The sequence below is a fragment of the Sapajus apella genome, unplaced genomic scaffold (genome assembly GCF_009761245.1).
Source record: "Sapajus apella isolate SASKATOON/1434 unplaced genomic scaffold, GSC_monkey_1.0 scaffold126, whole genome shotgun sequence".
In the NCBI taxonomy this organism is placed as follows: Eukaryota; Metazoa; Chordata; class Mammalia; order Primates; family Cebidae; genus Sapajus; species Sapajus apella.
In genome coordinates, this window is record NW_022437066.1 from 541,628 (window position 1) to 563,364 (window position 21,737).

Here is a 21,737-nt window from a genome sequence, read left to right on the forward strand (position 1 = left end):
CTATTCTCAATCACTCATAGAACTAGACAGAAAATGAGGAAACGTACGGAAAACGTAGTACTATCAACCAATTCAATCTGACATCTAGGGATCATTCCACCTAACGACTGTATAATGCTTATTATTTTTAAGCACTGATGGAACACTCCCCAGGACAGAATATAACACAGAATTGTTGTTGTTTTTTTTTTTTTTTTTTTTTTTAAGACAGAGTTACACCCCTGTTGCCCAGGCTGGAGTGCAATAGCGCAATCTTGCCTCACCACAACCTCCGCCTCCCTGGTTCAAATGATTCTCCTGCCTCAGCCTCTCGAGTAGCTGGGATTACAGGCGTATGCCACCACGCCTGGCTAATTCTGTACTGTTAGTAGAGATGGAGCTTCTCCATGTTGGTCAGGCCGGTCTCAAACTCCCGACCTCAGGTGATCCAACTGCCTCGGCCTCCCAAAGTGCTGGGATTACAGGCATGAGCCACCACACCCAGCATAACACATGATTTTTTTAAAATCTAACAAACATGCTTAAATTATACAAAGTATAATTCTGATCATACAGGAATTACATGAGTAATCAACAAAACAAATGTGGGAAATACCAAAGTATTTAGAAATTAAATGACATACCTCTAAAGTCACAAGGGAAAACAGAACATATTTTTAACTGAATGAAAATGAAAATACAACACAGCAACATTTATAGGAAGCAGGTTGTTTTCTCCTAGGACACATGTAACAACAGAAATTTACAGTCTTGGAGTTCTGAAGGCCAGAAGTCCAAAGTCAAGGTGTCAGTAGGCCATGTGCTCTGTAATGGCTCTAGAGACCCATCTTCCCTGCCTTGATCAGGCTCTGGGGTCTGTGGGCCTCCCTGACACTCCTTGGCTTGTGGAAGCATCACCCCAGTCAGGCGCCACCTTCTCCCTGTGTGTCTGCACGCTGTCTTCCTTCTGCGGATGTCTGTGTTCACAAGGCATTCTTTTTTATACAAATCCAGTATGACACACAAGTCATACTGGATTAGAGGCCTACCCTACTCAAGTATGATCTCATCTTAACTAATCTGCAATGACCCCATTTCCAAATAAGGTCAATTCTGAAGTACTGGGGTTTAGGACTTTAACATACCTTTTAAGGGAATCCAATTTATTCTATAACACAGCTAAAAGCATTAAGAAACTAGAAAAAAAACTAGGCCAAGCGCAGTGGCTCACGCCTGCAATCCCAACACTTTGGGAGGCTGAGGTGGGTGGATCGTTTGACCTCAGGAGTTCGAGGCCAGCTTGGCCAACATGGTGAGACACCACCTCCACTAAAAATACAAAATTTAGCCGCGTGTGGTGGCACGTGCCTGTAATCCAAGCTACTTGGGAGGCTGAGGAAGGAGAATCACTTCACCTAGGAGGCAGAGGTTGCAGTGGGCGATGATGCGCGACTGCAAAGAGGGCCAGGCACAGTGGTTCACGCCTGAAATCCCAGTACTTTGGAAGACCAAGACAGGCAGATCTCTTGAGGTCAGGAGTTCAAGACCAGCCTGTCCAACATGATGAAAACCTGTCACTAGGAAAAAAACAAAAACAGCCAGGTAAGGTGGTGCACGCCTGTAATCTCAGCTACTCAGGAAGCTGAGACAGGAGAATCACTTGAACCCAGGAAGCAGAGGTTGCAGTGAGCCAAGACTGTGCCACGTACTCCAGCCTGAGTGACAGAGACAGACTCCGTCTAAACAAATTAAAAAAAAAAAGAAACTAGAAAAAAACTAAACCCAAAGCAAGCAGAAAGAAATTAAAGTAGAATATACAAAATAGAGAATCAAAAAATAACAGAATATCAACAAATTAAAAGTTGCTTCTTGGCCCGGCATGGTGGCTAATGTCCGTAATCCCAACACTTTGGGAGGCCAAGGCGGGTGGATCACCTGAGGTCAGGAGTTCAAGACCAGCCTGGCCAACATGGTGAAACCTTGTCTCTATTAAAAATAGAAAAATTAGCGGGGCACAGTGGCACGTACCTGTAATCCCAGCTACTCAGGAGGCTGAGGCAGAAGAATAGCTTGAAGGTGGGCGGCGGAGGCTGTGGTGAGCCAAGATTGCATCACTGCACTCCAGCCTGGGCGACAGGGTGAGACCCCATCTCAAAAAAAAAGTTGCTTCTCTGAAAAGTTTAACATAATTCACAACCCTTTAGCTAGAATGACCAAGAAAAAGAGAAAAACAATCCCACTCACTAAAATCTATTGGCATCAAAGAGGAAACACAAGCCCTGACAGAAATAAAAAGAGTTGCGGCCGGGTGGCTGACGCCTGTAATTCCAGTAATTCCAGCACTTGGGAGGTGGAGGTGGACAGATCACCTGAAGTCAGGAGTTCGAGACCAGCCTGGCCAATATGGTGAGACCCAGTCTCTACTAAAAACACAAAAATTAGCCAGGTTAGGTGGTGTGCACCTGTGATCCCAGCTACTTGGGAGGCTGAGGGAGGAGAATCGCTTGAACTTGGGAGGTGGAGGTTGCAGTAAGCCAAGATCCTGCTGCTGCACTCCAGCCTGGGAGAAAGAGTGAGACTTCATCTCAAGCTAAAAATAAAAATAAGAAATAAAAAGGATCATAGGGAATGCTATAAGCAACTACATACCAACAAATTAGATAATCTGGATGAAATGAACAAATTCTTAGACATAGAACAGGCCAGGTGCAGTCTCACGACTGTAATCCCAGCATTTTGGGAGGCTGAGGCGAGCGGATCACAAGGTCAGGGGTTCGAGACCAGCCTGACCAACATGGTGAAACCCCATCTCTACTAAAAATACAAAAATTTTCTGGGCGAGGTAGCGCGCACCTGCAATCCCAGCATCTCGGGAGGCTGAGGCAGAAGAATCGCTTGAACCTGGGAGGCAGAGGTTTCAGGGAGCCGAGATCGTGCCACTGCACTCTGGCCTGGGCAACAGAGGGACATTCCATCTCAAAAAAAATAAATAAAAAGATACAGAACAACAAAAATTACTCAGGAATAAACAGAAAACCTATACACTTATAACAAACAAGGAAACTAATAATTTTTAAAACTTAAAAGAAAAGCAAAGATCCAGATGGCTTCACAGGTGAATCCTACCAAACCATTTAAAGCCATAATAACCAGTGCTTCACAAACTCTTCCAAAAAACGGAAAAGGGAAATACACTTGCCAACTCATTCTATAAAACTAGTGTTACCCTTGCACCAAATACATAAAGAGAACACACAAAAAATAAAACTACAGGCACTTGCCTCTAGTCCCAGCTACTCAGGAGGCTGAGGTAGGAGGATCATTTGAGCTCAGGAGTTAAGGCTGCAGTCAGCCATGATGGCACCACTGCCCTCCAGCAGGGCCACAGAGCAAGACCACCTATCTAAAATAAAATTAATTTTTTTTTTTAGGCCGGGCATGGTGGCTCATTCCTGTAATCCCAGTACTTTGGGAGGCCAAGGTGGACAGATGACCAGAGGTCAGGAGTTCAAGGCCAGCCTGACCAATATGGAGTAACCCCATCTCTACTAAAAATACAAAATTATTCAGGCATGCCTATAATCCCACTACTTGGGAGCCTGAGGCAGAAGAATCACTTGAACCTGGGAGGTGAAGGTTGTGGTGAGCTAAGATTGCACCGTTGTACTCCAGCCTAGGCAACAAGAGCAAAACTCCATCTCAAAAAAAAAAAAAAAATTTTTTTTTGAAAAAGAGAAAAACTACAGACCAACATAATACCACTTATGAACAAAGATGCAACAACCCTCAACAAAACTCTAGGAAACCAAACCCAGCAAGATTTAAAAAGTATTAGATGTCGTAACCAAGTGGATTTACTACAGAAATGCAGATATGAAAATCAAGGGAACACGCTACTTCAAAAAAGGAAAAAAAACTAATAATCACCTCAGCAGATGGAGAAGGAACATACGACAGAATCTAACCCTTATAACGGAAACACTCAACAAACTAGAAATAAAAGGGGTTTCTTAATCTTATGACGGGCATCTATGGAAAACCACAGCTCATGTCATACCAATGGCTAAAGACTAAAAGCTTTCCCCTAAAACAGGAATGAAGATGGGAACGTCAGCTTTCACCACTTCTACTCAACATGTTATTGGCCAGGCCAATCAGGCAAGGAAAAAAAAAAAGTGTCCAGATTTAAAAGGAAGACGTAAAACTCTATTCCCAAATGACATAATCCTATATACAGAAAATCCCAAGGAATCCACACAAGAAAAAGTTCAGCAAAGTTGCAGGATACAAGACCCAATATACAAAAATCAATTTTATGTCTATACAATTGCAATCTAAAAATGAAATCTGGCCTGGCGTGGTGGCTCAAACCTGTAATCCCAGCACTTTGGGAGGTTAAGGTGGGTGAATTACGAGGTCAGGAGTTCAAGACCAGCCTGGCCACTATGGTGAAACCCCATCTCTACTGAAAATACAAAAATTAGCTAGGTGTGGTGGCATGTGCCTGTGATCTCAGCTACTCAGGAGGCTGAAGCAGGAGAATCACTTGAACCTGTGAGATGGAGGTTACAGTGAGCTGAGATGGCGCCACTACACTCCAGCCCAGAGAGCAGTGCAAGACTCCGTCTCAAAATAAATAAATTAATTAAATTGAAGACCTAAATAAATGGACAAGTATCTTGTGTCCCCCAATTGGAAGACTTGCTAATAAGATGGCAATATCCTAAACTGATCTACATATTCAACACAATCCCTTTCAAAATCCCAAAAGGTTCTTTAGTAGATATTGACAAGATCCTAAAACTCATATGAAAATGCAAGACACCCAATCTTGAAAAAGACAAAGTCAAAGGACTCACATTTCCTCATTACAAAATGTATTACACTGCTGCAATAATCCAGACAGGGTGTTACTGGCATAAAGACTGATGTATAGATCCATGGAACAGAACTGAGTACCCAGACATAAACCATCACATTCACGTTCAACTGATTTTCAAAAAGGGTGGCAAGGCAATTCAATGGGGAAAGGCACAGTCTTTCCAACAAATGCTGTTCAGCCAACTGTACATGCAAAAGGAGGCTTGGATCCTACCTAATGTCATCTAAGAAAATTAAGTCAAACAGATCGAAGGCTTGTATGAGCTAAAACCATGAAACCTGTCTGAGCTAAAACTATAAAACTTTTAGAAGAAAACATAAGCTCCCTGGTTTGAATTAGGCAATCAGATGCAACAAAAGCACAAGAAACTAAAGGGAAAAACAAGAAAATTGAACTTCATCAAAAATTAAAAACATTTGTGCTTCAAAGGAAGTCACCAAGAAAAGATAAACTAGGCCAGGGGTGGTCACTCACGCCCGTAATCCCAACCAGCGGATCACAAGGTCCAAGTGATCAAGGCCAACCTGGCCAACACAGTGAAACCCCCATCTCTACTAAAAATACAAAAAAATTAGCCAGGTGTGGTGGCGTGTGCCTGTAGTCCAGCTACTCGGGGGGCTGAGGCAGGAGGGAGGCGGAGGCTGCAGTTGAGTGGAGATCACACCACTGCACTCCAGCCTGGGTGACAGACCAAGACTCCACCTCAAAAAAAAAGAAAAGAAAAGAAAAATTAAAAAGTGAAAATACAACCCAGAGAATGGAGAAAATATTTGTAAAAAAGCAGATCGGGGCAGGGACCGGGGAGGGAGGATTAGTGAATGCCTACTCATGAGTATGGGGTTTATTTTTGGGGTGATGGAAATGTTTTGGAATTAAATAGTGGTAATGGTTGTACAACTCTGAACATACCAAAGAACCCCACTGAACTGTACATTTTTAAAATGTGAAGTTTATAGTAAATGAATTATATCACAATAAAAATAAATCATCTGCTCCTGGACTGATACTGGAATATGGCAACAGCTATCAGTGTGAAGACATTTTCAAAGATGAAACACATAAAATTGTATCACAGATAAGCACTTAACAGATAAACACTTCCAGTAATTTTTACGACAAGGAACATTAACTTTGAACCCCAATTAAGCAAAATGTTATCCCCCCAAAATTTTGTTCTTCTAATTAGCAGATCCGTATTACAAAAAAAGAAAGCAGTCAATTATATTTTGACCTTTGTCAATAAAAATTTGTGGAGTTAGCCGGGCGCGGTGGCTCACGCTTGTAATCCCAGCACTTTGGGGGGCCGAGGCGGGTGGATCACGAGGTCAAGAGATTGAGACCATCCTGGTCAACATGGTGAAACCCCGTCTCTACTAAAACTACAAAACATTAGCTGGGCATGGTGGTGCGTGCCTGTAATCCCAGCTACTCAGGAGGCTGAGGCAGGAGAATTGCCTGAACCCAGGAGGCGGAGGTTGCGGTGAGCTGAGATCGCGCCATTGCACTCCAGCCTGGGTAACAAGAGCGAAACTCCGTCTCAAAAAAAATAAATAAAATAAAATAAAATAAAAAATAAAAATTTGTGGAGTTATCCTTGATTTTGCTTCTTGGTGAACGAATCTGAAACACTACCAAGCCTGGCCAGAGAGTTTGCCACCCCTGGAATAAACCACCCAGAGCTGACCTGAGCCTGCCTGACCCTGTCTGGGTGAACGGCACCACCACGCACCTTTCTGTTCAAGCAGCGAGCCGAGCATCTGGCTCAGGCCTAGTCCCACAAGTCGTCCCTGTGCCCTCTTCATCTGCCACATCAAATCAGTGACCACCCGCTTCCTGAGGACTGCATTTGCTGCCTCCACTGCAGTCCCTTCCAGTCCATTATTCACACGGCAGCAGAAAGACAAGGAAGGAACCCAGAGCCTAACAGGCAAGGCTGAGAAGTCACTCCCTGCCCTGAAGCCCTCCTACTGCCCTTCTTACAAGGACGAGAATCATCAGCACGGTCTCCACAGCTCCATCAGCCCACCTAGGTTAGCAACCTGCCCCACGTCATGCTGTACCCCAGGAAGATGATCAAAGAACCAATCATTAAATGCTTTAAAAAGTGGTCTTGCAGCTGGGTGCAGTGGTTTACACCTGTAACCCCTGCACTTTGGGAGGCCAAGGCGGGCAGATCAGGAGATCAGGAGATCAAGGCCATCCTGTCTACCACGGTTAAACACCGCCTCAACTAAAAATACAAAAAATTAGCTGAGTGTGGTGGTACGCATTTGTAGTCCCAGCTACTCGGGAGGCTGAGTCAGGAGAATCGCTTGAACCCGGGAGGTGGAGACTGCAGTAAGACAAGATGGCGCCACTGCACTCCGGCCTGGGCAACAGGACGAGACTCTGTCTCAAAAAAAAAAAAAAAAAAGGTGGCGTTGGGGAGGGCGCATGAGGCCTCTGACTCTCTCTTTGCCCTTTCACCTTCCACCACATGGCAGTGCAACACAAAGGCCCTTGACGGATACCTGCACCTTGATACCGGACTTCTCAGCTTCCAGAAGTGTGAGCCGACCAATTTCTGTTCACTATAAATTATCCCATCTACTTACTCCTTTTTGCTCTGTCTTCAAATACACAGGCAGAATCTGACCAACTCTTTTTCTTTTTCCGCAAGTGGGTGACATCAGAACAATGACCAATTCTTAGTACTTTGGCTGTCACTACTCTCACCCAAACGCTTACTACCTCTCAACAGGAAGGTCCTCCCAAGCAAACAGGCATCTAGAGCAGGTGACTCCACCAAACTCCTGTAGCAGCTGCCTGTCCCGCTCAGAGGGACAAGGCGTGACAGGGTCTTCCCCCTTTGTCACTCCATCCCTGGGTCCTCCATATCATCACTGTGCCACAGCACCCTGACCTCGCCTCCAAAGAATAGGTGTTCTTAGGCAGGTGACTCAACCTCTCTGGCCTCAGTCTTGCCTGTAAGGCAGGGACAGTAGTTCCTAACTGGAAGGCCTTCTTAACAATTAAACAGTGAAAACAGATAAAGTGCTTACAGTACGTCCATCAGAGAGAAAGCGTTCTTTAGCTGCAAAAGGGCCTCTGCTTCCTTTGGAAGCATCCCACTGCCTATGCATGGTCCTCTCTGCAACTAGTGGATGGCAGCATTTCATGCAAAGTGTTAATAATCCTGGACATCTCACAAAAGCAGAAACAGTAAAGATGAACACAGAAGCAGCACTCCAGGAAAAGACGTATGATAACCTACAAGAGAAGGGCAATTTGTTGATGGACTTCGAACATTCTGGAACTGTTTACACGTTCTAGAATATCAGAATATGAAAGTGTTGATCTTGATCTTACAATCCATTCTAAAAACTTCTTCCTCGATTGTGCCATCCAAAACAGTCTGCATTCATTGACTAACTGCTCATAAATTAAAAACAAAACGGTGTAAGACAATTCTTACAATAACTAAGGCAGGACGGGCATATGGTGGCTCACAACTGTAATCCCTGCACTTTGGGAGGCCAAAATGGGAGGATCACTTCAGGCCAGGAATTTGAGACCTGCCTGGGCAACACAGTGAGACTCCTCTCTTAAAAATACAAAAAATTAGCCTGGCACAGTGGCTTCTGCCTGTAATCTCAGCTACTCAGCAGGCTGAGACAGGAGATTCAGCTGAGCTCAGGAGTTGGAGACAGCAGTGAGCCAGGATTGCACCACTGCACTCCAGCCTGGCCAACAGAACAAGACCTTGTCTCAAAAACAAAACAAAACAAAAACACTAAAGCAACTTCCATCTACTAAAATGAAGTCTCAGTCACTTTTAAACTTATTTTTATTCTTTGGTTTTTTTTTTTTTTTTTTTTGAGAGACGGAGTTTCACTCATGTTACCCAGGCTGGAGTGCAATGGCGCGATCTCGGCTCACCACAACCTCCGCCTCCTGGGTTCAGGCAATTCTCCTGCCTCAGCCTCCTGAGTAGCTGGGATTACAGGCACGCACCACCATGCCCAGCTAATTTTTTTTGTATTTTTGGTAGAGACGGAGTTTCACCATGTTGACTAGGATGGTCTCGATCTCTTAACCTCGTGATCCACCCGCCTCGGCCTCCCAAAGTGCTGGGATTACAGGCTTGAGCCACCGCGCCCGCCCCTTTTATTCTTTTTAAAATAGACACAGTGTCTTGACACGTTGCCCAGGCTGGTCTCAAACTACTGGGCTCAGGTGAGCCTCCTACCTCAGCCTCTCAAAGTAGGATTATGGGTATGAGCCATTTCACTCAGCCTATAAACAGTCTTAACAGCAAAATTATCATGGAATATATTCACAAACAAGACAAGCAACAGTCTGTTGCTACAAAACTCATCATAAGAAACAAGGCTAGGGATGGATCTGGTTGACACCCAGAGAGCCTACATCCCATCCTCCTTCCTGTTCACCAGCCCTGGAAACCTCAGTAGAGGACACAATGGGCCCTGCCTTCCTTCAGGCAGCAGGAGAGAGCAGGCAAACACTTCCCCTTCTCCCAGGCCCTGCTAACACCCAGCATCTGAGAACAGAGAGGTCTGGGAGCCAGGAAGTTCCACCTCACTTCCTCACACCCCGAATCACTCACTTCGAGGGAAGGGGAGCCTCCCTCCGGCCACTCACTGGAGGCAGCCTCAGTCCTGGCCACCGAGGGCCTCAAAGGCTCTTGTTCTCTGCGCAGCAAGTGCCATGTATTCTTTCAGATTCTGCTCAATGGGCACCTCCGGGCAGCAAGACAACAGAGGAGACCTGTGGCCCAAGTTGGCTGGGCCTGCTATATTGCTCTGCCCACAGCCCGGAGGTGCCAGTGCACACAGGTGGTACCAAACTGACCCATGCACCTCGGCCTCAGAGATCTGAACTGGAAAGGGGAGGCTGCCCTAAATCTCAGTCCAACATGTTTAATGATGACTGACAAAACCAAAAGGACTGCACACCTTGAAGAGAAAAGTTTGGACATGAGGCCAGAAGAAAGTCAGCCAGAGTATATGTGGCACCATAAACAAACAAACAAAAAAAAAAACAGCACAACAGCCGGGCACGGTGGATCACACATTTTAAGAGGCTGAGGTGGGCGGATGGCTTGAGCTCAGCAGTTCGAGACCAGCCTGGCCAACATGGCAAAACCCTGTCTCTACTAAAAGTACAAAAAATTAGCCAACCGTGGTGGTACACACCTGTAGTTCCATCTACTTGGGAGGCTGCCCGGGCTGGCTGAACTACCCACCACGCTGCCCGGGCTGTCTGTCTGTCCTTCCCACCACGCTGCCCAGGCTGGCTGAACTACTCACCACGCTGCCCGGGCCGGCTGAACTACCCACCATGCTGCCTGGGTCTGCTGTCCTAGTAACTTGTCTCCTGACAGTGACTCCACCAGCTCCCAACACCTGGCCTCCTCAGTCCCATCCACCCCCCATGTGTAGCCTAGCCCCCCACACACCTCCTCCCCAAAGCCCATCCATGCCAACCAACCTCTGGGCTCCAATGGCACTACTTCCAAGCATGCTTCTGTGGCACCTGCTGCTGCCTCCAGTGACAGTCATTTTGGCCCAACCTTCTCGCAGGATGTCACTGCTACCGCCATGTCCCTCTGACATCACATGCCAAAGGTCTATGTGGGTATCGGAATATCCAAAAACTGGGAACAACTCAAATGTCGATGTATCGTACAACAAATAAAAAAACTATGCTAAATTCAGACAGTGGAATATCATACAATTAAGACAATTAACCATCTACAGCACTATGCAGCAGCACAGATGAATCTTGGAAACGTAATATTCAGGAGGCTGAGGCAGAAGAATTGCCTGAACCCAGGAGGCGGAGGTTGCGGTGAGCCGAGATCGCGCCATTGCACTCCAGCCTGGGTAACATGAGTGAAACTCCGTCTCAAAAAAAAAAAAAAAAAAAAGGAAACATAATATTGATCAAAAGAAGCCGAAAGATAAGCACAGACTGAATTTAAAAATAAATAAATAAGTCAGACATGAGTAAACACTGTGTGACATTATTGTCTATAAAAAGTTCAGAAACAGACAGAAGTACTCAAGGTGTCAGCAGACAGCAGTTAACCCTGGGGAAGCACAGAACAGGCACGGGGAGTGAAAGGTGGCTTCTGGGCTTCTGAAATATTCTCTGCTTAGTCCAGGTACTGAGTACATGTATGGAAATATACACATAAGGTATGTACTTTTCTGTGTGTGTCATACATTAATTTTAAAAGCCCAGGTGGGGCACAGTGACCAATGTCAATAATCCCAGCAATTTGGGAGGTCGAGGCAGTAGGGTCGCTTGAGCTCAGGAGCTCGAGCAGCCTAGACAGCATGGTGAAACTCCACCACTACAAAAAATACAAAAATTAGCCAGGCATGGTGGTGCACACCTGCGGTCCCAGCTACTTGGGAGGCTGAGGTGGGAGGATCACCTGAGCCCAGGGTGTTGAGGCTGCAGTGAGCCATGATCACACCACTGCACTCCAGCCTGGGCAACAGAACTAGACCCTATCTCAAAAAACAAGCAAACAAAAAAACAAAGCTCAGGTCCAGGCACAGTGGCTCCTGCTTATAATTCCAGCACTTTGAGAGGCTGAGGCAGGTAGACCATTTGAGTCCAACGTGGGAAACATGGTAAGATCTCATCTCTAGAAGAAAAAAAAAAAAACATATATATATATATATTGCCTTTCTTCCTGCAGCCTGACTTCATTTCACCATCTCTTCATTCTAGATCTTGGCATTCTTATGCAAAGGAAATGCTTCCATGTTTCTGTCTTCTTTTATCCTTTTTTTTTTTTTTTCATGAGACAGAGTCTCGCTCTGTCACCAGGCTGGAGTGCAGTGGCACAATCGAAGCTCACTATAACCTCCGCCTCCCGGGTTCAAGCGATTCTCCTGCCTCAGCCTCCCGAGTAGCTGAGATTACAGGTGCCTGCCATCACGCCCAGCTAATTTTGTGTTTTTAGTAGAGACAGGGTTTCACCATGTTGGCCAGGATGGTCTCAGTCTCTTGACCTCATGATCTACCCGCCTCAGCCTCCCAAAGTGCTGGGACGACAGGCGTGAGCCACTGCGCCCGGCCTTTTATATTTGTATGCTCGTGATAGACATGGAATCCCACCATGTTGCCCAGGCTTGTCTTGAACTCTGGAACTCAAGGAACTTGCCGACCGTGGCCTCCCAAAGCACTAGGATTACAGGCATGAGCCACTGTGCCAGGTCAAAAAACTTTTTTTTTAATTGACTAGGTATATTGGTACATTTCTGTAATTCTAGCTACTCAGAAGGCTGAGGCAGAAGGATTACTTGAACCCAGGAGTTTGAGACTACACTAAGCCCTCATTGCACCACTGCACACCAGTCCCAGCCCAGGCAATAGAGTAAGACCCAGTCAATAATCGATTAATAAAAATTTAAAAATTAGGCCAGGTATGGCTCATACCTGGAATCTCAGCACTTTGGGAGGCTGAGGGGGGACGGACCACCTGAGGTCAAGAGTTCGAGACCAGCCTAGCCAATACGGTGGAATCCCATCTCTACTAAAAATACAAAAATTAGCCAGGCATGGTGGTGGGTACTGTAGTCCCAGCTACTCGGGAGGCTGAGGCAGAAGAACTGATTGAACCCGGGAGGCAAAGGTTGCAGTGAGCTGAGATCTCGCCACTGCACTCCAGACTGGTGACAGAGCAAGACTCCATCTCAAAAACTCAAACAAAAATGAAAGAACAATATCAGTTATGACACAAAAAAAAAAAAAAACGACAAATCTGCATCTGATGGAGCCCCTGGACCAGGGCTAGCCAACTGAAAGACAATGTGACCCACAGAGGGAACCATGTATTTAATTCATTTTCTAGTTGTCACTTTTTTTTTTTTGATACGGAGTCTCGCTCTGTCCCCAGGCTGGAGTGCAATGGTGCAATCTCAGCTCACTGCAACCTCTGCCTCCAGGTGCAAGCGATTCTTCTGCCTCAGCCTCCCAAGTAGCTGGGACTACAGGCGTGTGCCACCACGCCCCGCTAATTTTTTGCATTTTTTGTATTTTTAGTAGAGACAGCGTTTCATCATGTTACCCAGGATGGTCTCAATCTCCCGACCTCGTAATCCAACCTCCTTAGCCTCCCAAAGTGCTGGGATTACAGGAGTGAGCCACCACACCCGGTCTGTCACATTTTTAAAAACTAGAAACATACCAAATAACTTTAATTTTTTTTTTTTTTTTTTTTTTTGAGACGGAGTCTTGCTCTGTTGCCAGGCTGGAGTGCAGTGGCACAATCTCGGCTCACTGCGACATCTACCTCCTGGGTTCAAGCGATTCTTCTGCCTCAGCCTCCCGACTAGCTGGGACTACACGTATGTGCCACCACGCCCGGCTAATTTTCGTATCTTTAGTAGAGACAGGGTTTCATCATGGCCAGGCTGGTCTTGATCTCTTGACCTCGTGATCCGCCCGCCTCAGCCTCCCAAAGTGCTGGGATTACAGGCGTGAGCCACTGTGGCTGGCTAAATATTTTATTTAACCCAATATATCCAAAGTATTATATATCAACATGTAATCAATATTTTTAAGGTATTAATGTCAACATTTACACTCTTGTTTGCAATTTGTATTAAAAATCCCAGGTGTCACAGGGCGCGGTGGCGCGTGCCTATAGTCCCAGCTACTCAGGAGGCTGAGGTGGGAGGATCGCTTGAGCCCAGGAGTTCTGGGCTATATGCACTATGCCGATCGGGTGTCCACACTAAGTTCGGCATCAGTATGGTGACCTCCTGGGAGCAGGGGACCACCAGGTTGCCTCAGGAGGGGTGAACCAGCCCAGGTCAGATATGGAGCAGGTCAAAACTCCTGTGCTGATCAGTAGTGGGATCGTGCCTGTGAATAGCTACTGCACTCCAGCCTGAGCAACATAGCAAGACCCAGCCTCTATTAAAAAAAAAAAAAATCCCAGGTGTCTTCTGCACTCACCGCACATCTCAGCTCACACTAACCACATTTCAAGTGCACCAGAGCCACACTTACGCTGGACATCAGCAGCTCTAGACGGTGTCAATGACAGGCATGACGGGGGAGAGGGGCAAGTTAAACACCACCATTAAGATGCAATCAGCAGAACAAGGTTCTAGGAAACGCTGGGACAAATGAACCATTATCTTTAAAACTTAATTGCGAGAGAAAAAGACGTGGGAAAAAGTAAATATAATAAGACACGGAAGAGAAATCAATATAGTGAGATTTAAAAGATCTCTACCAAGACCAATGAATAGACCATATTTTGTTCCTAACTTAAACTGAAACAAGAAATCTGAACACTATTTATTGACTGAAATATGTACATTAACTGAAATATTTAGATAAAATATGCCCGAGAACTGCTTCAATAAAATTGCAGATAGGGTAGAGACGACAAGGAACAGATGAACCAGGACCGGCCTTGGGAGATAACTGCGAATGCTGGGGACAAGCAACAGCGTTCACTACGCTATTGCAGCTACTTCTGAGTAAGTGTGAAAAAATGTCATAATGAAAACCCTAAAATATCTATACCTGTATTTGCTTGTACGATCACGCGATGCCTAATGAGGGGTACATTCTGAGATATGCGTCCTCAGGTGATTGTGTCACTGTGCAAACCTCAACGGTACAGCCCATTACACACTGAGGCTGCATGGCATAGCCTGCCGCTTCCAGGCTACAAACCTGCACAGCGTGTTACTGTAGGTTTTGTAGGTAACACAATGATATCTGTGTCTAAACGCACAAAAGGTAACACACCACCCTACTACAAAACTAGACTATGACACAAGACCAGGCAGTAAGGACTTTTACCCCGGGCAGTAAGAATTTCTAGCCTCAGGCCAGGTGCGGTGGCTCAAGCCTGTCATCCCAGCACTCTGAGAGGCCAAGGCAGGTGGATCACCTGAGGTCAGGAGTTCGAGACCGGCCTGACCAACATGGAGAAACCCCGTCTCTACTAAAAATACAAAATTAGCCGGGTGTGGTACTACATGCCGGTAGTCCCAGCTACTCGGGAGGCTGAGGCAGAAGATTCACTTGAATCTGGGAGGCAGAGGTTACAGTGAACCAAGATCGCACCATTACACTCCAGCCTGGGCAACAAAAGTGAAACTTCATCTCAAAAAAAAAAAAAAAAAAACTTCTAGCCTCTATTATAATTTTTTTTTTTTTTTGAGACAGGGTCTCAGGGTCTTGCTCTGTTGTCCTGCAGCCTTGACCCCTCACCTCAGCCTTCTGAGTAGCTAGGTCTACAGGCACACACCACAATGCCCAACTAATTTTCCATTATTTTTTGTAGAGACAGGGTCTCATTCTGTTGTCCTGCCTCGGCCTCCCAAAGCGGTTGGATTACAGGCATAAGCCACTGCATTGCCCATACTTTTTTTCAGTTTTGAACCATGTAAGTGTCCTATATGCTCAAAAAATTAAATTTAAACACCTATATCATGACTAACTCATGCCACTGAAGCCAAGCCTGCTCACGGCCCCCTATTTCCACAAGTCTCCCTTGATCCACTATCCACACAGCAGCCAGGGTCATCTTTTTAAAATATCATTCCACGTCTAAAATCTTCAAGGACTGTCTACAGTGGTTATGAAACATCTCAACTTGTAACCATGGTGACAAGGCCCCGGATAACCTTGCCCTGCCTCTCCAGCTTCATCTCATGCCACCCTCCCCTCTGACCTTGTACTTCCACTGTGTACCAAAGGATACAGACCTCACCCAAATCACAGTAGAGGAAACTGGGACTTTTATATGTCAAACACCATGCGGCCACCAGAAACACCAAAGACATGAATGCATGTCACACAATACATGACAGAGGAAGTACAATGGCACGTAATCACTGATTACCACCAATTTTAAATACAAACAATACACTCACGAGGATCAGGAAAAAAAAGATGACAAATATTTGGTGTTCTGAGGTTTCTAGGTTTTCTAAATTTGCTAAAATGCCTAATTTTTTTTAATGTACACTTTGTATACCTTCTCATGCCAATTCATGTCTCACATCCTTTAAGAACTAGACTACGTGTTGGACAAAAGCTGTTAAAGGGAAAAGAGGGCCTGGACTAACTCATCTTCCCAAGGAACTTTCCCCACAAATGTAGCCGCGACAATCACAGCCACACAGCAGCCTCTTATTATTATTTTTTTTCCTTTTTGAGATGAAGTCTTGCTCTGTCACCCAGGCTGGAGGGCAGTGGCACAATCTTGGCTCACTGCAACCTGTGCCTCCCAGGTTCAAGCGATTCTACTGTCTCAGCCTCCTAAGTAGCTGGGACTACAGGCGCACGCCACCACACCCAGGTAATTTTTTGTATTTTTAGTAGAGACAGGGTTTCACCATATTAGCCAGGATGGTCTTGATTTCCTGACCTCATAATCTGCCTGCCTCCGCCTCCCAAAGTGCTGGGATTACAGGCGTGAGCCGCTGTGCCCGGCCCTCTTCTTGTTTACTTTTAACTGACTCCATCTCATTTCGTACTCAGTAATATCTGCTCTGTTATATCATTAAATTTTGTAAAATCAGGGACCAATCTCAAAACTTTGTATGTCCTCTTACAAATACGCGGACAGCACTGCATAAACAGAAAGTGCTCAATAAATGTGAACTAGCCCCTCGAAAACAGTATATTAAATATACTGTGATCCGAACTTACCAGCCCATTACAAGTGGAATACAGAAGGAAATCCAAAACCTTTTCCAGAATAAAATAGCAGCTGACAGCGATGCTCCTGGGAAAGTGGCCTCTCATCTAGGAAGACTACATGTCAAAGGAAATGCCCCTTTCGAAGAGGCAGAGGGGCCACTTTAGGGTTTGTTTTTCGAAATCCAAAAGGGATTACGGGTACAATAGTAGAGATGGGGAGTTTCGCCATATTGGCCAGGCTGGTCTTGAACTTCTGACCCCAGGTGATTCACCCGCCTTGACTCCCAAAATGCTGGGATTATAGGTGTGAGCCATCCTGGCCATGTTTGGTGGACGTTTTTTTAATATATGAAAATACTAAAAGTTAAATAAAAGCAAGAAGACTTTTTTTAATATATGACAATACTAAAAGTTAAATAAAAGCAAGAAGACTTTTTTTAATATATGACAATACTAAAAGTTAAATAAAAGCAAAACAATAACAGTTCTCAGTCCTGGAACTGATGCTTTCTGTACCATACCTGCCATGGGTCAAATTAACTGAGCTCTACTAACTATTCTCAGTCAGATGCTGTGGCTCACGCCTGTAATCCCAACACTAGGAGGCTGAGGAGAGCAGATCACCTGAGGTCAGGAGTTTGAGGCCAGCCTGGCTAACAGTGAAACTCTGTTTGAAAGAAAAAAAGAAAAAGAAAATGCTTCTGATCCTCCCCCTTCTCTTAGCAAAAATCAAAGACACGAAAAACAGGAAAGAGACACACAAACTCCAAGATATGTGAATCCCTAAATAGAACACGAATAGGAAGATGGATGGCGGGTAGAGGAGCACTAACCCACCCCAAACAGCAGAGGAAGAAGAAACTTAAATACAGGAGTTGCAGCTGAGCAGCCACAGGCTGACCCCAGAACACATAAAAGGGTGAGAACAATGGGAATGAGGACTGCAGCTACAAAGGAGTGTGGGCAAAACTCCGCCTGAGAACAGTTGGCCTCTCAGGTCTCCTCCTCAGGCAAGTTCTGCTCTTCTGCAGCCACAGGGCACCAGACGTTTAGCCCCAGAAAAAGGTCCACCAAAAATGGCCAGGATGGCTCACACCTATAGCCCCAGCATTGCGGGTGAATCACCTGAGGTCGGAAGTTCAAGACCAGCCTGGCCAATATGGCAAAACTCCATCTCTACTATTGCACCTGTGGTCCCAGCTACTCAGGGGGCTGAGGCAGGAGAATTGCTTGAGCCTGGGAGACGGAGGTTGCAGTGAGCCAAGATCGTGCCACTGCACTCCAGTCTAGGCAACAAAGCGAGTCTCCATCTCAAAACACAAAAACAAAATTAACTGGGCATGGTGGCACACGCCTGTAATCCCAGTTACTAGGGGCAGCTGAGGCACAATTGCTCGAACCCAGGGTGTGGAGGTTACAGTGAGCCGAGATCACCCCACTGCACTCCACCCTGGGCAACAAGAGCGAAAGTCCATGTCAAAAAAAAACAACTAGCAGCCAACCATCACCCTACAGTGAAAAGCAACAAGTACACAAACCCCCAACACTCAGCTTTCCATGGTGAGTGCCTCATTCTCCATGTGGCAAAATGGCTGAGGACAATCAGACACTGAAGGAAAAGCTACATCAAGGGAGAAAGACTAAGAAATGAGGCAGCAAAGAAGAATGAATGCAAGGTAAACACAAAAAATAAAGGAAACAATCTTTTTTTTTTTTTTTTTAAGAGACAGAATCTCTCTTACTCTGTCACCCAGGCTGGAGTGCAGTGGCATGATCATGGCTCACTGCAGCCTCACCTCCTAGACTCAAGCACTGCTCCTGCCTTAGCCTCCTGAGTAGCTGGGACTTCAGGCACACACCAGCTGGTCATAGTGTTCATGCCTGAAATTCCAGCTTTTAGGGACTTGCTGTGTTGCACAAGCTAGAATACTTTTTTAGTTTTTTAATAATTTTAACTGTAATTTTAAAATTTTAATCATTTAATTAAAAGAGATAAGCAAAAATATTATATACATAAAACAAGAACAGGAGATACTAAAAAAGAATAGAAAACAATAAAGAATATAAAAATACAACAACAGAAGTTAAAACTTCAGTCTAAAAAATTGGAAAATAGTCAAAAATGCTCCCCCAAAACAGAACAAGACCAAGACATGACAAGAAAATATATATTTTTTTCTTTTTTAAAAAAAGTATGTAAAAAGAAATAGAGATGGGGTTTCACCATGTTGGCCAGGATGGTCTTGATCTCCTGACCTCATGATCCACCCACCTCGGCCTCCCAAAGTGCTGGGATTACTGGCGTGAGCCACCGCGCCCAGCTGAAAATATATTTAAGATTAGAAGACTAAATACAGGAAGTTTAACCTTCAAATAAAAGAAACAGAAAAGGACAACACAGAGAAGACAGTAAAGAATAAATTGTCAGCCGGGCGCGGTGGCTCACACAAGTAATCCCAACACTTGGGGAGGCCGAGGCGGGTGAATCACGAGGTCAGGAGTTCAAGACCAGACGGGCCAACATAGTGAAACCCCATCTCTATTAAAAAATACAAAAATTAGCTAGGCATGGTGGCTCGTGCCTGTAACCCCAGCTACTTGGGAGGCTGAGGTAGAACTGCTTGAACCGGGACCCAGGAGGCGGAGGTTGCAGTGAGCTGAGATCACGCCACTGCACTCCAGCCTGGGCTACAGAACGAGACTTCACCTCAAAAAAAAAAAAAAATTCCTATAATGAAAGGGTGTCAATCTTCAGATTTCACAACTACTTAGGCACCTGCATGATATGTGAAAAAAGGCTAGCACTAGACATATCATATTAGGAAAATCACAGATGCAATGATCCCAAAGGTTTAGCAGGGGAATAACGCTTACAAAGGGTTAAGAATGAAACTGGGCCTTGCTGGGTGTGGCGGCTCACACCTGTAATCCTAGCACTTTTCAAGGCTGAGGAAGGTGGATCACCTGAGGTGAGGAGTTCGAAACCAGCCTGGCCAATATCGTGAAACCCGGTCTCTACTAAAAATACAAAAATTATCCAGGCATGGTGGCAGGCGCCTGTACTCCCAGCAACTCGGGAGGCTGAGCAGGAGAATCACTTTAACCCAGGAAGCAAAGGCTGCAGTGAGCCGTATCGCACCACTGCATTCCAACTTGGGTGAAAGAGCGAAACTGTCTCAACAACAACAGCAACAAAGAATAAAACTAGGCCAGCCTTGGCTGATCATGCCTTTAATGCCAGAACTTTAGGAGGATGAGTTCAAGGCCAGCCCGGGCAACATGGCAAGACACTGTCTCTACAAAAACAGAAAAATCACAGCCAGGCACAGTGGCTCATGCCTGTAATCTCAATACTTTGAGAGGCCGAGGCAGGCGGATCATTTGAGGTCAGAAGTTCAAGACCAGCTTGGCTAACATGGTGAAACCCTGTCTATACTAAAAATACAAAAATTAGCTAGAGGCCAGGCATGGTGGCTCAAACTTGTAATCCGAGTACTTTGAGAGGCCAAGGAGGGTAAATCACTTACTTGAACTCAGGAGTTCGAGACCTGCCTGGCCAATATGGCAAAGCCCCATCCCTACTAAAAAAATACAAAAATTAGCCATGCATGGTGATGCAGACTTATAGTCCCAGCTACTCAGGCAGCTGAGACAGGAGAATCACTTAAACCAGGGAGGTGGATGAGTGGCACGAAATGGTGCAACTGTACTCCAGCCTGGGCAACAAAGTGATGCAACACTCATCTAAAAAAAAAAAAAAATTAGCTGGGCACAGTGGCGCCCACCTGTAATCACAGCTACTCAGGAGACTGAAACATGAGAATCACTTGAACCAGGGAGGCTGCAGTGAGCCAAGATGACACCCCTGAACTCAGCCTGGGCGGCAGAGTGAAACTGTGTCTCAAAAAAAAAAAAGAGGCCAGGTGCAGTGGTTCACACCTGTAGTCCCAGCACTTTTTGACAGTCCAAAGCAGGTGGATTACAAGGTCAGGAGTTTGAGACCAGCCTGGCCAATATGGCAAAACCCCATCTCTACTAAAAATAGAAAAAAATTAGCCAGGCAGACCAGGCGCAGTGGCTCACATCTGTAATCCCAGCACTTTGGGAGGCTGAGACAGGCAGATCACCTGATGTTGGGAGTTTGAGACCAGTCTGACCAACATGGAGAAACCCCATCTCTACTAAAAATACAAAAATTAGCTGGGCGTGATGGCACATGCCTGTAATCCTGGCTACTGGAAGGCTGAGGCAGGAGAACTGCATTAACCCAGAAGGGGGAGGTTGCAGTGAACCGAGATCACGCCACTGCATTCCAGCCTGGGCAATAGAGTAGGACTCCATCTCCAAAAAAAAAAGAAAAAGAGGCCAGGTGTGGGGGCTCATGCTTCTAACCCCAGCACTTTGGGAGGCTGAGTCAGGTAGATCACCTGAGGTCAGGAGTTCAAGACCAGCCTGGCCAACATGGTGAAACCCCCGTCTCTACTAAAAATACAAAAAAATTAGCCAGGCGTGGTGGCAGATGCTTGTAATCCCAGCCACTCAGGAGGCTGATGCAGGAGAATCACTTGAACCTGTGAGGCAGAGGTTGCAGGGAGCCAAGATCACACCACTGCACTCCAGCCTGGGCAACAGGGCAAGATTCCATCTTGAAAGGAAAAGAGAAGAAAAGAAAAAGATCAACCAGGTATGGCAGCACACGCCTGCAGTCCCAGCTACTATCCGGGGGGCTGAGGCAGGAGAATCACTCAAGCCTGAGAGGTCGAGGATGCCGAAAACTATGATTGCGCCACTGTACTCCAGCCTGGGCGACAGAATAAGACCCTGTCTCAAGAAAAAAAAAAAAAGGACCAAACTGGACTTTTCAAGTACAACAATGAAAACTAAAAGATACTGGGGCCACGACTTCAAAATTACTTCCAACCTGGAATTTCATACTAGCCAAACTCACTAAGTGCACTGGTACAATAAATACATTTGCTGCCAGGCACAGTGGCTCATGCCTGTAATCCCAGCACTTTGAGAGGCTGAGGCAGGCGGATCACCTGAGGTCAGGAGTTCAAGATCACCCTGGCCAACATGGTGAAACCCCATCCCTACTAAAAATACAAAAATTAGCCAAGTGTGGTGATAAGCACCTACAATTCCAGCTACTCTGGAGGCTGAGGCAGGAGAATCACTTGAACCC

The 21,737-nt window shown here is 45.7% G+C and overlaps 1 long non-coding RNA gene across 1 annotated transcript; it reads right to left on the reverse strand.

The window, feature by feature from the left end:
* Positions 1-9,016: 9,016 nt before the first annotated feature.
* Positions 9,017-20,651, reverse strand: LOC116539187. Its single transcript, XR_004263945.1, has 3 exons — positions 20,619-20,651; positions 12,046-12,051; positions 9,017-9,232 (listed from the first exon to the last, which is right to left on the reverse strand). It is a non-coding gene; the product is annotated as an uncharacterized LOC116539187 (long non-coding RNA).
* Between the last annotated feature and the right edge of the window lie 1,086 nt (positions 20,652-21,737).